Below are 18,966 nucleotides of genomic sequence, written 5' to 3'. Positions count from 1 at the left end.
TCTATAATAATTGACCTGTCGTATAGAAATAACTGATCATAGTTTAGTTTAAGCATATTTATTTATAGTGAATTGGGAAACAAGTTTTGCAACTTATATTAATTCCCTTTTCACTTTCACACTCATCATAATTACCTGGATTAAATTTTGTATTTACACCAGACGCGTGTTTCGTCTACAAAAGACTCATCGGTGACGCTCAAATCCCAAAAAGTTAAAAATGCCAAATAAAGGACGATGTTGGAAATCATTGAGGACCAAAATATCTAAATGTTTTGCCAAATACAGCTAAGGTAATCCATTCCTGGGGTAAAAAATCTTAGTATTTATAAAATTCAAAAGTTTTGTAAATAGTTAATTTATAAATATGACCATATCAATGATAATTCATGTCAGCGCAGAAATATAGTAACCCATGGACTTAACCCGACAGGCGGCAAAATCAGGTCTAAAGAATGCGGTATGGTTTATTGTGCGGGATAAGCTTAGAAGCAACCCCGTCCAGTAGAAATGAAGACTTTTTAGACTAATGTCACTCTCTCTTCATGCTAATGATTCTAGTGGCCTCTCTCTGGGTGTGTTTGGGTGGCAAATGTCTGTCCTATCTAGTCTGACCTCATTTGTCCAAGAATTTTTATGTATTTATCAAGACCATGAATTCCTGACGAGTTAAAAGGTTCGTGCAAAAGTGACTAGTAAACTTTTTGGCGATAAAATAAATAGAATGTGAAGCATACAGAAAACTTTCTACTGATAAAAACCCGCTCAAACACAAAGTTAAGCGATGTTTGAAATATTACGGTTTCAATAAAGCAACAGTACAACAATCTTCCATTCATTGCCAGTATTGTATCTCATTGAAAAAAATTTAAGGATGAGAGTATACTTGCACACGTTTGTTTTGAACAGCTAACCAAATATTTCCTACAGAATCTCTCGTGATGTCGACTGGTTTTGATGTATCTTGTACAACAACATTATGTAAAAAATCTCCGTATGAATTAAACAGACAAATTTTATCCATATTGTAATCAACTATGAATACATTTCCATAAGGATCTCTCCAAGCTCCTCTAAAATCTGATCCTTTATTTTCATGAATGTTGCAAATCCTATAGTGTCTGTCAAGTGTAATCACATTTTCTTTGCATGTAAGTATGATGTGTTTTACATGGTTTCAAATATCCTAGAAGGACCAGTTGTTATAAGTTTGAGTATGCGTTTGTTATGAAAGGATTTAGGACACTTTTAGAAATAATAAGAAATTGAAATAAAATAGATCTTATTTAAACAAAAATATAGGTTTATAGGTTATTAAGATAGTTCCAAGTAAAAGATAATATAAAGGTCAAATGATTCGTTGATATAGGAAAATAAAGTAAGAAGAAAACATATAGGAAAATAAAGTAAGAAGAAAACACATAAAGAAGATAGCGAATAACAAGCATTATCTTAGATGCGTGATAATCAAAAATAGTACAAGTCAAGAACCTCATTAGTTATTTGGCACGCGTTTAGAAGGTTGCTAGGTCGACGGACAGATGTATGTCGAATTGATATTACATCCAAGGTTATAGCCATATTCTCAGAATCATGAATATTCAGTAATACATTAAGGCACACAAGAATGCTATTAATAACCAATCAAAAAGTTTAGATACGAAGATTGACGTACACAAGATATTAATTAAAATTTAACATCTTTAATTATCAATTATAATAGAGATCGGAAATTGAAATTCTTCCAAAAATATTATTCTATTTAATTTTAGAAATAATAATCCTAATGCTTTTCAAAAACAAATAAATACATTTTGCATATTATGAAGCAATAAATGTTTTGGCAACAAATTCCATCGTTTGCAAAAGAAGCTCAATCTCAGCTGGGAACAGGAATGTCGGGTAATGAATAGTGACTATAAAAGCAAATATAAGTCTACTGCCCGTACATTACAATCCTTGTTCCTACCAGCAAATTGAGTTGTCTTATTTATTTCATTAAAAAGGTAAGCTTTATAATGTTACTTAAAGTAATTTAATGAAAGAAATTAATTACTAGTTAAGTGGAAATATTTCAATAGATATAAACATACATAAATTTTAATAAATGCTTTTCATGAGGTTTTTCATTCCATGTTTAACAAATAAGATGGACGTAGTTCATACGTTAATTTAAGCAATATTTGAAATAGAAATATATTTGTTATTGTCAAATGATAATCTTATTGTTAAACTGTATGATTTATGCACTGTAATATTTAACGATCAAAAAAGAAAAGAAACATTACATTACATTACAATCCTTGTTCCAACCAGCAAATTGAGTTGTCTTATTTATTTCATTAAAAAGGGTAAGAAGGCGCGAGTCCCACCCTCGCTGCAAAGCCAGTCCACAACAACGACATGTAGTCCCCAGATGTCCAGACATCATTCTACCTACAAGAACCGTAGGAGAACTGAGCAAACGAGAGGAGGCAAAACAACACCATGTCTTTCAATTTAGAAACCACCAAAGACAACCGTAATACCATCTTAACAAGTGACCTCCATTTGAAGTTAACATTACAACAAAGAACACCATAAAATCCCCGTCACAACAATATGGTGGAGGACCCAAACCTTCTTTATGACAACAAAGAAAGAGACGATTCAAACGACCTTACCAGTTGGAGACAGAAATTTATCAACGAGGAGAGAAACAATACCCTAAGCCAATTCATAAAAACCTACCTATGTGATGTTAGGAACGATACCATACCGGTCAATCGCCACTTGAAAAATAGCTACTATAGAACCTCAATTTAGTGAGCCCGAATCGCAAAACAATCCATGACGATTCATACAATTCTTACGGAAACAGATACAATTAGTTACCAATACACAATTGTGTGACAACCAGAAGGATCAAACTAGAACAGACTTTAAACCACATTCGAACAATATTGATGTTTTCTAACAATAGTTCCAATATTATCTATGGACAGTAATTTCATTTCCAACTCGTATTATTTTTGTATTCACATGTACGGTAAGACTGTTGCTGTTATTATTTTATTTTCTCTCCGCTAAAACAATGATTTAAAAAAAATAATGATAATAAATAAAAAAAAATAGAAATAAACATAAATAAAAATAAATAGATAAATAAATTATTCGTATTATAATTTAAAGAGAGTAAATTTGAATACTTCTAATCATTTTTTTTTAAATTGTCACATCATGCAATTCAAATACAAAAGTATTATATAATCTAACTGGCATGTTTATGTACATGTATCCTTTGACATGTTTTCTTTTTAATTGCAAATCGCAATATTATAAGGTGAACGTTTAACTGAACCTGTATTTTTCTTTTTTGAAATCATCACGGTGACACCAATTACCGAATTAATCTTTCAATCGAACACTATTTTTATTCTAAATGTCTTTATTTTAAGTTGATAATCAGTTCTGACCATTTTTGTCTATAAATTTGCATTACTGACCACTTGATTGCTCTCATGATTCATTGCTGATGTAAAAGTTATATTGAATAGTTTGACAAAAAGAGATGAAACAATTCAAACATTGACAAATAAACATCCATTAATTCTTCTTTATCAGTGAGATGGAATATAAATATACAAAAGTTTAAAGTATAACACAAAAGTGGAAGCAAAAATACCCACGCCAATGCATTATCTAAGATATAATTTAAATCGAACAATCAGGAAGATCGTAATACTGACATACCCTACTAACGATGCACCTATTCCGCCAGATAACATTTTTGAGATAAATTATTCGTTCATGCATTCGCATTCGCATTGCCAACTATCAATAATATTACAAATGTAGATACCGTTGCGAAAAATATAGGAATAAAACAGAGATAATGTCCGTATTTCAAAAACATCTATGCGTACTTATTGGAAGGTTTATTACCAGATAATATAGATAAAAAGAAAATATTTCCTATGAATGCATGCAGTACGAAATGATAAATGAAGTTTTATACCACATTTTTCAACCCCGCGCTAAACAAGAAATTAAAAAAAAAAATGGGGAGAAGTGTTATTACAAATTGCAGTACCAGAAGAATTACGGAATAGCATAAACATATATTAATTGCATTTCACGACATATATTAATTGCATTTCACGATAATTCTTTCCACCAAGGTGTTATTAAAAAAAAAATAATAAATATGAAGCTATAAAAGCTAGATATTATTGGCCTGGTATGACAAGTTTACAATCACGTGACATTGTGTAAAACATGCCAGGAAATAGATTCTAACTCATAAATGCGAGCGCCATTACATCCTATGCCAGTGGTCAACGTTTTTGAACGTATTCATGTCGATATCCTTGAAGGATTGTGCAAATTCCGTTCTGGGAATTCATTTATCCTTGTTGGTCACAGACAGTCTAAATCACTGGCCGGAGTGCTTCCCCCTGAAAAAAAAAACAGGAGGCGAAATATATAGCAGACGTGTTATATTAAGAAATGGTTCCCCGTTAGGAACAATGAGGGAACATATTCACATTAGCTCAGTCCTTAAAAGCGTTATGCTCAATCAGAATAGGACACGTGAGATCAAGTGTTGAAAAGTGTTATGACGGCATTTCAATTGACGACAGTCACCCAATCTTTTGGATATTCGCTTATTATGTCCAATTTGGGAAAGAAATAACTAACATAAACTGTTGATACTCAATTGATTCCCACACAAAAAAGTGGAAAAGGCACCTAAAGATTCATTAATGAACTAATTAAACAGGTCAAAATTATCCATTAAACGGCTAAAGAGAATATAAAAGAGGCGCAGTTATAAAAGTAAAATATATAAAGATAATAATAAAAAGTAAATAATAATAAAAAAGTTATAGTTGAAGATTTTATAATAAAAATAAATAAATAATGAAGATTCGGTCCGGTAAGAAAAAGACACCGGAACCCTAACGATTGGGCCCTTAATATAAAGTACGGGGCGTATCAAATGATACGTACAAAATATGTGAAACTGCAGTCACATAACATGATGAAACCATTAGTTCTTGCTAATAGGTTGAAACCGTACAAAGATCCACGAGATTACAGACCACAGGCTGATAATCATTCGGATCCGCGTATTGATAAAAAGATAAACACAAAAAGATGAATCAGACACACCAGTCTATTCAACAATTGCGTCAGATCAATCAATACAGCAATCTCAGATAAGTGATACTAGTATATATAAATAAAGAGATAATAGTAATTTTGATAAGAAATCAGACAATACACCTGACGGTACGAAGAATAGTAATACCGATAAATCATCTAAGAACAATTGGTTTAAAGTAACTTATTTTTTAAAAATAGAATTTATATCTGGGAAAATAACCATTACTTGATACAATGGACGGAACGTTTAAGAAAAAAAAGACGATAGTGAAAATTGAGTTTTATCTCAATCATCAAAAGAACTGTGTAAGAGGAAGACTTTCAACGTAATGACAAATTACTCTCTGCCGAAAACGTTATGTTGCTTATAATTTTGAAGTTGCGGATCCTAACTTCGATAATTTATATTGTAGGTCTGGCAAGGGTAATAAGAATGATGTTATTACGTTTTTAGTGTACTTCTCAGTTCTGACCATCTCAATGCTTGATAAAATAGTTTAAATTTTGCAATATTAGGTCTGTTTTAGAAAAACATCAATCTGGACGTGTTATGATGTGTCATTGATAAAAAAGTATAATTCAAGACTAAATAATATAACAAGTACATACTTAAACTATATCGCAAGAAACACCAACTTTTTTATTAATGTCCAAAAGTAGTAAAGTGATATTTTATAAATTATATAGATAAAAATGAGAATGAACAATACAAAACAAGATAAGAGAATATTTGATTTTAGTCTCACCTCTTCATTATATAAAATATAAAGATTAAAACAACATCATAAAACATACCAGAGCAACTGTTAAAAGAGTTATGAAAGACTATCTAAAAGGTATATACATTACAGAAAAGCAAATGCCAAGTTCATAGTCTACTCGAGAGGACAAAATGATTAAATCAACTCTAAATAAATGATGTTTATAACAGTTGCAGTATATCTTTCTCACTTTCGTTCTAGTTGTTTATCTAAAAGAAAATTATTAATAGCCGATTCGACAAATACATTGAAAAAGAAAGAAATAAGAAGGGGTGAAAACTATTAATTGTATATCAGGGAGTATAATGGTAAATAATACTGTTTTTTTATGTTACCATATATTAGACACATATACATACGTTGTTACTTTGTAGAAAAGTGCATAATGCTATACATATTTTTTTGGCACACGAGAGCAATCAAGCCGACGTTATTCTAAACAGTAAATACATTCAGTTCAGATATCAAAACAATCAATCATTTAGACAAAGAGTTAGACTAATAACAGATCAGATTATGATAATAAGCTATATATTCTTAACACAGATGTTATTAAAATTTTATCACATTCATAAAAAGGTAGAAAATTTAAAAAAAAAATTAAAATAATAAAAATAAACATGATAAAAAAAAATCAGTAAAATAAAATAAAAAAAAAAAAAAAATATATGTAAAAATTATAAAAATCTGGTGGAATTCATACAATCAAATCTTCGTGTTTAAATACAAAAATAAGTAAAAACATGATAAATAAAAAACTCTATAACAATCAGGTTAAATATGAATCACTATAAATTAAATAACAAAGAAAGAGAGAGAGAACATGTTATTTTATTCACTTGCATATGGAGTACATAAGACACAGATCTCCATATGACTTATTTTTGCGTGTTGGAGTACATCCAAAGACAGATCTCCAATATTTCGCAGGTGGACTTTTGTACCACAGAAGAGGAAAGGCATAATAATATTATTATTTTTCATTGTGCATGCATTGTATATTTTTGTGTATGTATGAGTATTTGTGTTTCATTTATTGCAAAAACAATTCATAGGAAAAGTTATATCAATCACAGATAATAAGATTCAAAAAATAAATTCAAAACAATCATATATATAAAAAAAAAATGAAATCAGGAGATTTCAAACTTAACAAGGGGGTAATGTTATGAAAGGATTTAGGACACTTTTAGAAATAATAAGAAATTGAAATAAAATAGATCTTATTTAAACAAAAATATAGGTTTATAGGTTATTAAGATAGTTCCAAGTAAAAGATAATATAAAGGTCAAATGATTCGTTGATATAGGAAAATAAAGTAAGAAGAAAACATATAGGAAAATAAAGTAAGAAGAAAACACATAAAGAAGATAGCGAATAACAAGCATTATCTTAGATGCGTGATAATCAAAAATAGTACAAGTCAAGAACCTCATTAGTTATTTGGCACGCGTTTAGAAGGTTGCTAGGTCGACGGACAGATGTATGTCGAATTGATATTACATCCAAGGTTATAGCCATATTCTCAGAATCATGAATATTCAGTAATACATTAAGGCACACAAGAATGCTATTAATAACCAATCAAAAAGTTTAGATACGAAGATTGACGTACACAAGATATTAATTAAAATTTAACATCTTTAATTATCAATTATAATAGAGATCGGAAATTGAAATTCTTCCAAAAATATTATTCTATTTAATTTTAGAAATAATAATCCTAATGCTTTTCAAAAACAAATAAATACATTTTGCATATTATGAAGCAATAAATGTTTTGGCAACAAATTCCATCGTTTGCAAAAGAAGCTCAATCTCAGCTGGGAACAGGAATGTCGGGTAATGAATAGTGACTATAAAAGCAAATATAAGTCTACTGCCCGTACATTACAATCCTTGTTCCTACCAGCAAATTGAGTTGTCTTATTTATTTCATTAAAAAGGTAAGCTTTATAATGTTACTTAAAGTAATTTAATGAAAGAAATTAATTACTAGTTAAGTGGAAATATTTCAATAGATATAAACATACATAAATTTTAATAAATGCTTTTCATGAGGTTTTTCATTCCATGTTTAACAAATAAGATGGACGTAGTTCATACGTTAATTTAAGCAATATTTGAAATAGAAATATATTTGTTATTGTCAAATGATAATCTTATTGTTAAACTGTATGATTTATGCACTGTAATATTTAACGATCAAAAAAGAAAAGAAACATTACATTACATTACAATCCTTGTTCCAACCAGCAAATTGAGTTGTCTTATTTATTTCATTAAAAAGGGTAAGAAGGCGCGAGTCCCACCCTCGCTGCAAAGCCAGTCCACAACAACGACATGTAGTCCCCAGATGTCCAGACATCATTCTACCTACAAGAACCGTAGGAGAACTGAGCAAACGAGAGGAGGCAAAACAACACCATGTCTTTCAATTTAGAAACCACCGAAGACAACCGTAATACCATCTTAACAAGTGACCTCCATTTGAAGTTAACATTACAACAAAGAACACCATAAAATCCCCGTCACAACATCATCGACAGGTATGGATTTTAGTGTTGTTTCGCTCAAAGTGATTGGCCACTCTCCATTAATTGTTAACTCATAAAAACATTTGCCTTTCACAGAAAACGTAACTACACGATTGTCATCTATCACAGCGCAAGTTCCAAACTTCAACTCCGACGGTTTTACTATCTCTTCAAATCTGGTTAAAGTATCTACGTGTATCTTCTTGATAAGTGAACCAGATTTTACTAAAAGTTCATTTCGGGTGGCTTGCAATATATGTGTGACTATATTTTCATCGGGTATTTTGAATACACACTCCAGTTCTGCATTAGCGGAATAAAGTTTTAGATAATGCACACGACCATCTTCAAAGTAAGAAGAATATGTAACAAGTAACCAGCTCTTATTTTCACTGATACCACATAATCTTCTGATATCACATAAACCTTTTTTTTCGGGAATAAAAGTACATTTTTTTGTTAATTCTTTTACTTCGCATATAAACGGAAGTGAGTAAATGTGAGACTCCGATTCAACTAAAGTACAAAACGAGGTATTTATGTTCAATTGCAAACCCTGAGCGGAATTGCGGGGTCAAAACTTCCAACTTATTGTCCTGTGTAGCTGCGCGTTTTAAAGTCTCGTAAAGAAATGTATAATCATTGAATAGTTTTCCATCACTACAAAAGTTTATAATATTATTGGTTATTCTAAGTAAACATTGCAAAGACAATGCCCGGTTTTCTAACTCATCTTGGTGATTATGTAACGCTTTAATATCTTGTTTTTGCATTTTGTATATTTTTTTCAAATTGATATTTGCTACAACATCGAATATTTTGCACACAATTTCTTTTGATCTTTCAGTATGTGTTTTTATTTCGTCATTCCCTTGGTTACACAACTGAAAGTAATTATTTTCTGCAGATTCAGTGTGCTGTTTTTCACGATTTATTGCCATAACCTTTGATTTAATCACATTAAAAGCCAACCGCAAATGCTCTCTTCTTTTCTGGGCTTGAAACAATATCGGTTCTTTTTTGTGTAATCTGTGATTTTGAGCAACATATTCATTACAAATTGCTTTATTGCAAAGTTCACAAAAGTGTGAAAATTCTCCTTTGAGCATTTTACACGTGTCATCTTCAACCATTTTTGTTTCTTGTGATCTAAATTCAGTGCATTTATTCTCTATTTTTTCTGTTTTGTGAGTCTTAAATATTTTGTGCTTTAAATGGTATGCTGAACATTCCAAACACATCTTGCATTTGCAGTCGATACACTTAGAAACTGCGTATTCTTCATTCTCACACATCTGACAAAAATTCACACTCTGCGTATCAGGTGTGTATGTCTCTTTAGAGTACGGATAAAGGGTAAGACCGCCAACACCCTCCTCTAGAAGTACGTGTACCGCCCTACACAACGGACAAATCACAGTATCCTTACCTTCAGTCAGTTTTGAAATACACGGAGTACAAAATATATGAAAACAATCCAGAAGAACGGGTTTAGTAAAAGCATAAAGACAAATTCCACATTTACCAATGTCGTCTTCGTTGTTACTATTTGAACACATAGCCATTTTGATATCCTTGAAAGGATTTAAACTTCAAATTGTAAGACTTACAACATATCTATAATTACATTTTAAATACCTCGAGCTTAGTGCATAGTATATTTCTGCTGTACAATAAGATTTTGGCATGGTGTAAAATAAAATATTTGACTACACTGTTGTGCCTGAATGAATATCCTTTTAATCATTTGATTCTTGATATAATTCTACCCTTTTATTCTTTTAAACGTGAGCATTTCATGTGATTCTATTCATTTATGGATTGATAAAGTAGGGTTATAAATCTGTAATTTAAAGCAAATTAAGCGACAAATATTCATAACAAAAAAATTTCAAACATGAGGGTAGATTACAATGTCTAGATTCCAACATATAACTTAGGACAGACAATGAAGCTTATGTTAATAATGTTAACGTCTACAGAACGCAATAATAAATAAACCCCCTCCCCCGGGTATATGCTTGAATTTATTAAATGTAAATACAATTTTATCCAACATGAGTGTTCCAACAAAATAATTCAGAACAAGACAGTATTTGTATTTTTCTTTAATAAACTACAAACAGCTATACATAAACCCCTATTTTAGTTTGAAAAATAATAAGTTACAAATACTAGTATTTGTTCATGTAAGTGAATCAGAAAAACCTACATGTTATTTTAACAACTTGTGATTATAATGACCGTAATACTTTTTATAAAAAGTATTTTTTCCAAAAATACTGAACTCCAAGGATATTTCATAAACTGGAAGTGACTTCTGTGAACCAACTTATTTTCGCGGATACTTTATTTCGCGTGTTACGATTTCTACTCCACTTCGCGGGTATTCAATTTTGCGATTTTCTTATCTACTTGATGTAGTTTCATAAGTAAAGATCCAAGTTATACATATTCGCGACGATTTATATTCGCGTTATTTTTCTACTCGCAAATGTCGCGAAAATAAATCCCTCGCGAAAATAAGTTGGTTTACAGTAATCAATAGGCAAAATTAAAAGATCAAAAACATCAAGCGAATGGACAAATATGTCATCTAGTATATATATTGTGGTAATCCGCATTTGTTAAAATAATATATCATTGCTAAGTTTACATTTCTGTAAATTTACTGATGGGTTATTCGAAACATTTAACATTGAAGCACTTTGTAGATATTGACCATCTGATCAGTTTCTGTCCAGTTCAGTATAGTTTTTCTGTATCTGTAGCAGTCTTAAGATAAAAGGCATTTATCCTTTCCCATTCCTGTAATGAATATCACTCACTTTATATTGTAGATCATCGGAATATTTAGACTTAATTATTGGGATTAACTTAACCTTTGTGTTTTTACCACGTTGCTGAGAAGGCACCGACATCTAGTTGGTACAGTCGTCTCATCAGTGAAGATAATTAGAAGTAATTTGACAACGACGACGATTAACAATAGGCGACAGACGACGGACGTCAAGTGATTATTAAAGCGCATTTGACCCTTTAAACTATGTGAGAATACTGTAGTACTGTAGAATATCGTGTGTACTCCTAATAACTCATACAAAATTGAAACATTCAACGGTAACAAAGTGTAAAGGAAACAAAATGTCAAAGGAAAATAACTTTAGCGCATTCCAATAAAGTCATATAAACCAGGCATGAATTTAGCTCAAGAAAGGAATTTATTCCATTCGCAATACAATTTTAATACATTTCTGCTTCTATTGAAAGAAAAACCAAATTGTTGACTTTTTAATCAAGAAAATTGAATAGGGTTCACTGCAGAACATTTTGATTTTTTTTCTTATTTAAAAATATGATCTGACCCACAACTTTAAATGATAGTCTGTTTCTAAGTTTTATAAGAAGTCCTGCATATAAATAAAGGCAACAGTAGTATACCGCTGTTCAAAACTCGTCAGAAGACATCATCTCGGAAGAACGGACTATGCCGATAATTTTAAGATATGTCCTCTCGGAAGAACGGACTATACTGATACTGCTAAGATATGTCCTCTCGGAAGAACGGACTATGCTGATACTGCTAAGATATGTCCTCTCGGAAGAACGGACTATACTGATACTACTAAGATATTATTGCTGACTATGCGGTATGGGCTTTTTGTTGTTGCTGAAGGCCATTCGGTGACCTCTGGTGGTTGATTTGTGTCATTTTGGTCTCTTGTGGAGAGTTGTCTCATTGGCAATCATGCCATATCTTCTTTTTTTTTTATATATTTGCAAATATTAATAAACCTGAGACTAAGTTATAACACATAGAAGTCTCAGGATAATCGTATTTACGTTGTGGATAGAGGTTATTTTTTATTGGTATTATGAAGAATATTTCACAGGGAACAAAGTTAATGCTTTCTCTTCCTAAGCACCTGATATCACTCCCGGATTAAGTGTAGTACGTGTTGTTTCTTAATTATTATTTATAACTGTTTATGTAAATGTCTTTTGGTTTTTGTGAGTTTTTGTTTACTCCTTTGTATTGATTGTTATTGTCTGAAGGGAAATGTAAGGAGAAATATCTCAATATTTATGAAAGGCAAAAGAGATTTCGAATACTACAATTGTACTCGATTTTTCGGCTTTCCGTACTCGTTGACATCCATTGAAAAGACCCAACTCCGAGGAAAATTCTGTTCGGGAAGTCCCTAATAAAATGTCAAAATCAAAAGCTCAACCACATCAAACTAATTGATAACAACTGCAAAAACAGCGACAGAAATCAAACACATCATATAATGTGTTTGTACAGTTTGTTTTGTATTTAATTCTAGCAGAACAAGTTTATCTTTTCATCGGTAAGCTCTTATATGCTTGATTTCGGAGACTGAAAGTTGTTTATTTACATTTACTTTTTTTTATTGTACATATGACCATTGGTACTACGGTTATTTAAGAAATAATCGATGCAAGTTATACTTTATTGTAGTTTTAACAATATTTCAAGGCATTATATTCGTGATTATTTTTACCCGTTTGATAGTTGTTAAATATATGTTGACTATAAATACATGTTTTGGACATAAATTGACTTAAAAGCAGTAAATAAGTGTTTAAACCTATATTGACGGAAAAACTATAAATAGCATAATCATTTAAATAACCGTTCAGACTAAAATTGGTTTCTTTGTGCACGGAAATATTGCTACACATAATTTAACAACTATAGATCACTGTACGGCTTTCAACAATCAGCAAAACCCGTACCGCATAGTCAGCTATAAAAGGCCCGAAATGACATTGTTAAACAAGACGGCCGACTTAAAAATAGAGCAAATCTAACAGGGGTGTTCAGTATGTTGATTTATAACAATTGTCTAATTACGTCAAAACTGTTTGGATACTTCTTTAACTGTTCTTTCTTTTTCAGTTCCACTTATCAAGCTAAAGACTATTATAGACACCTAGAAACATTTAATCAAGGATTCCTTTTCTCTCAGTCGATTTATGACTCTTGATCAGCAATTTACTACTGTTGTCTCTATTTGTCTGATATGTTGAAAATTATTGTAGATACTAGTACCAAGTCAGGAATATGGCAGTGTCTTAAGCTTTCAAATAGTCTGTTTATATAAAAGTTGGCATTTGTTTTTGTTGCACCTCAGAGTTTCATTTGTTCTGTTGTTTTCTTTTTATAGTTAATGTGTTTCCCTCAGTTGGATTTTGTAACCCGGATTTGTTTTCTCTCAATCAATGTATGACTATTGAACAGTGGAATACTTTTGACGCCTTTATAATTTTACTTTTGTTTTTCTTTTTGTCGTTTTTCGTTGGGTTTTTTCCATTGTGTTGTCGTTTTTGCTCATGTGCATTGTCCCAATACAATTAAAGTCCAGCTGGTCATGTTCTTACGGGTGACCTTGGCATCGAAATGAACAACTAAGAGAGTTGTTAGTCAAGGGGCCAAAATATAGAATCCCCCAGCCCATCAACTGGAAAAAGAATTTCAAGTTACTGATGAATGCAGTTGAGGACTATGCAAGAAAATGGGTAAAGCGCGAACCAGACGAACCAGAACTGGACACTTTGTCTGAATAGATCAAAGCTATTCGATCATGCATTCAGAGGCGCATACTAAAACTACGATGTAATATGAGTATAAGAGTTACTAACCCTTTCAAGAATCCGGATGTTGTGGATGCTTTATCCTCTTTGCATGACAAATATGTCGTTGTTCCAGCAGATAAAGCCTCCAATAATATTGTCTTCATATGTAAAAAAACATTATTTGTAATGTCTCACAACAGAGCTTGGAATAAATAAAACTACTGGTAACCCTACATATTCTTTAACATCATTTACCAAGGACGAAATTTTACAAAATCATAAATCTGTGCTTCTTTCTTTGGTATCAACATCAAAGAAAACGAGGAAAACTTACCTTCATTATACTAGATACCTAAATTACACAAAACTCCATATAAAGAACGATACATAGCTGGGTCTTCAAAATGTTCGACTAAACATCTTTCTAAAGTACTGACTACTATTCTTACTACAGTTAAAGATGGGCTTCAAAAATATTGTGATGAGATATATTCTACCAGTGGTGTTAACCAGATGTGGATTCTCAAAAATTCGAAAGATCTACTGCTTAATCTTCGATCACAATCTTTGCAATTTTGCAGCAACATAAAAACTTTTGATTTTTCTACGCTATATACTACTATTCCCCATGCTCAGTTGAAAGATCGACTTCACCATTTCATAAAACAGAGCTTTTTCTATAAAAATGGGAATCGTAGATACAAATTTCTTGTTTTGGGTTACAATAATTCATATTTTGTGAAGAATCACACTGAATCTTCCAGAAAATATGCTGAAGATGATATTATCAAAATGCTGGACTTTTTAATCGACAATATATTTGTTTGGAGGATTTATGTTTCAACTGACAGTCGGTATTCAAATGGGTACTAATTGTGCACCCCTGCTGGCCGATTTGTTTTTGTACTCGTATGAAGCAGAATTCATTCAAAACCTTCTAAAAGACAAAAAGAAAAAGCACCTTGCGAAATTCTATAATTTTACTTTCCGATATATTGATGATGTTCTATCATTGAATAACCAATATTTCAGCCAAAACTTACATCTCATATATCCCAGTGAACTTGAAATTAAGGATACTAATGATACTAGAAGGACTGCTTCATACCTTGAGCTTTTCCTCAATATTGACGCAGATGGACGACTTCACACGAAAATCTATGATAAACGGGACGATTTCAACTTCTCAATTATCAATTTCCCATTTCTCAGCAGTAACATACCCTCTGCCCCTTCGTATGGTGTTTACATATCACAATTGATACGTTATTCTCGTGCTTGTTCACACTATACGGACTTCATATACAGGAGTGTGCTCCTTACGCAGAAACTGCTCCAACAAAGTTATGAGGAGGACAGATTAAAATTGACACTCCGTAAATTTTATGGACACCATCACGAATTGGTGGATCCATACGATGTGTCTTTGACCAAACTAGCCAAGGACATTTTTACCACATGGTAGATTGTGGTTTGTCATTACGTCGTCTAATCTTTTAATAACCAAACGTGACTTATTCCCGATTGTGACTGTTTTGCTGAGTGTGAATTCGCATTACTAAAAGACTTGTTACGGTACTTATCTATCCCAATTTCATGTATTTAGTTTAAATGTTTAATGTTATATTTGTAATTCTCATAGGATTTTGTCAAATGTGTTGACGTCTTTTCTATTATATTCATGTGTTATGGTAAAGAAAATTAATCACCGCCTTCATTTATTAGATTTGATTTTGTGCAACGTAATCTGTACGATGTTTTAAGTTTGAACCGGACATAGCTATATAATATAGTTAATTGCTACCTTAGTTTGCTATTAATATGTATTGAAATGTGCATGGTTATTAAATGTAATATCAGTATTTAGTGCAAATATAATCTTAAATCAATCCTAATTCTATCTTATTCATTCAAATGTGACGTCATTTTTCATTTTTTGATGATCTGTTTTACAAATTCAAATGTGACGTCATTTTTTTTGTCATTTTTTTACAATTTCAAATATGACGTCACTTGGCGTTGAGGTTTTGACATATTCGGATGTGTCTATTTTTTGTGTTGCATTTTGTTGGGTTATTTAATGTATTTTGGTTGTTTCCTGTAATTAGTTAATACTTCAGTTTTATCATGTATATCTTTTGTATAGTTATTTTATAAAATTTACTGTTTGCAAAAGTATAAATTATTCTAAATAATAGGGATGTTCTGGTACCGAACAGAAAACCCTGGCCGTTCTTGGTACAACTTTTTTTAACTTTTGGTCCTCGATGCTGTTCAACTTTGTACTTGTTTCGGCTTCCAAACTTTTGTATCTGGGCGTCACTAGAAAGTCTTGTGTGGACAAAGAGCACTTCTGGCGTATTAAAATTTTAAACTTGTTGCCTTTTGTTAGCTATTATTCGTGTGTTACTTTGACAATTGTGTTCTCCATTTTATTTATATTGTAGTCCTGTAACGTTGTGTTGTCATTTTAATGTTATATTTCACATGGCCATAAAAGAGGTTTGGCATGCCACAAAACCAGGTTCAACCCACAATTTTTTCCTTTAAAAATGTCCTGTACCAAGTCAGGAATATGGCCATTGTTATATTATAGTTCGTTTCTGTGTGTGTTACATTTTAACGTTGTGTTTCCGTTGTGTCGTTTGTTTTCTCTTATTTTTGAGTGTGAATTCACATTGCTATAAGACGTGTCACGGTATTAATCTATCCCAAATTCATGTATTTGGTTTTGATGTTATTTGTTATTCTCATAGGATTTGTCTAATGCTTAGTCCGTTTCTGTGTGTGTTACATTTTAATGTTGTGTCGTTGTTCTCCTCTTATATTTAATGCGTTTCCCTCAGTTTTAGTTTGTAACCCCGATTTTGTTTTTTTGTCCATGGATTTATGAGTTATGAACAGCGGTATACTACGGTTACCTTTATTTAGACGTTAGATAAATTTGGTTATGGTTCCTTTGTATTTTGTTTTATGCGTCCTCTTATGCCTAATGGAAATGTTGAAACAATAAAACGGAAAACTGTAGAAGACATATGATCAAATATCCCATCAAACAACTGATGACGATATACTATAGTGAATATAAATTGCCGCATACATGAAGGTTACTTTAGTTTGTATCTTGTGCAGAAACATTAGGACCATTAATATTAATACCACTTGGGCGTTGCTTCTATAAATGGACTGATAGTCCCCGAGAGTATCGCAAGTCCGGTACTGGCATGAAAGTACGGATTTTGTGTCTTTTGTTACAAAATTTTTGAAATTATCTCCCTCATGCATATTTCTCATTCCTATGACCATATTTGCTTCTCAATTTTGATTTATGTCTTTTCAGTCCCTTCATCTTTATTACAAGCATCAGATTTTGATTAATTTTGGCCTCGAGTCAAACTGAAGAGACATTGATTGTCGAAATGCTCATCTGGTACCAAAATTATGGTACCGTTTATGATATTTTGTAAATTGAATACGTCGGGAAAAGCAAATTTTGTAAATCGAAATGGAGTTTACAATTACCAATCACTGAAATAGTGTTAAGTTTGTAATAGCGTAATACAAGCGTATAAAAGCTGTTGTCAGATATCCGGAAAATAAAATTCAGTTTGACGGTTAATATACCATAAATCTGATAGGACAGTTAAAGTCCCTTAAATCTGAGACGACAAATTGTATAAGTTTTGTATATTGAATGAAGAACTTAGTTTGTCACTTATGTCAATGCGTTATGATTCTGGTTAAACAATCAAAGTGAACCAATGTAGTATGTGATATTTAAACTATTTGCCTCAAATTTAACGGTTTAAATTTTGGTAACTAATATTTTCGTTATTCTAAAAACGTTGTAGACGCGCGTCTGGCGTAATTATAAAAATCAAATTTAAAGTGAGCTTTCTTCAAGCTAATTTTATAGCTGACTATGCAGTATGGCCTTTGTTCAATGTTGAAGGCCGTACGGTGACCTATAGTTGTTAATGTATTGTCATTTTGGTCTCTTGTGGGCAGTTGTCTCATTTGCAATCATTTCCACATCTTCTTTTTTATATTTATTGTTTATTTCAAGTTTAATAAATTTTATCAAAACATTCTTTACTTTTTACACGACCTGTGTATGAACGGGTAAACGGACATCCATACACATCAATACGTCAGGTCAAAAAAAGTTGTACAAAACAAGACGTAATAAAAACTTAATTACAATAACAGCAACAGGAACAATAAACAGGAACACTAAAATCCTTATACCACCAATCCCTATGGGAAATTATATTTCTGAAAATACTTTGAACGACGAAATTATTTTATATTTTCCGTGTATGACGTTTCATTCTGACTTCAAACATGTGACTTTACAGTAGAGTTGATGTGTATGCAGTCACAGGACTTTGGTTGATTTAAAATACTTATATGAGTAAGCAATGTTGTTAACTTTTATAGATGCTTTTTGTGCTTCTTTGTTAAATAGTTCTTTGTTTTTGTTCTATTTGAGATTGTGACACTAAGATGACTGCTGTATCCCTAATTTGACTAGTATGTCTGTTTTGTTCACACATCGTTGTTAATATAATGGAATTTGATGCGACTGTCATACAAGTGAGAGGTTTAGCGCATTAAAACCAGGTTCAATCCACCATTTTCTACATTTGAAATTGCCTGTACCAAGTCAGAAATATGATAAATTTGTCTATTCGTTTGATGTGTTTTATCATTTGATTTTGTCATTTGATAAGGGACTTTCCGTTTTGAATTTTCCTCGGAGTTCAGTATTTTTGTGATTTTACTTTTTACATACTTATTTACTAATTTTTATGATCGATACAAGGACATCATTCGTAAATATAGCACAAAATGCAGACTTCTTATACGTTCAGGTATTTCACATTCAATATTTTATGGTAATGTTCTTTATTAAGCA

Source organism: Mytilus edulis, chromosome 3 (assembly GCF_963676685.1).
Source record: "Mytilus edulis chromosome 3, xbMytEdul2.2, whole genome shotgun sequence".
In the NCBI taxonomy this organism is placed as follows: Eukaryota; Metazoa; Mollusca; class Bivalvia; order Mytilida; family Mytilidae; genus Mytilus; species Mytilus edulis.
This window is presented reverse-complemented; position numbering follows the sequence as displayed.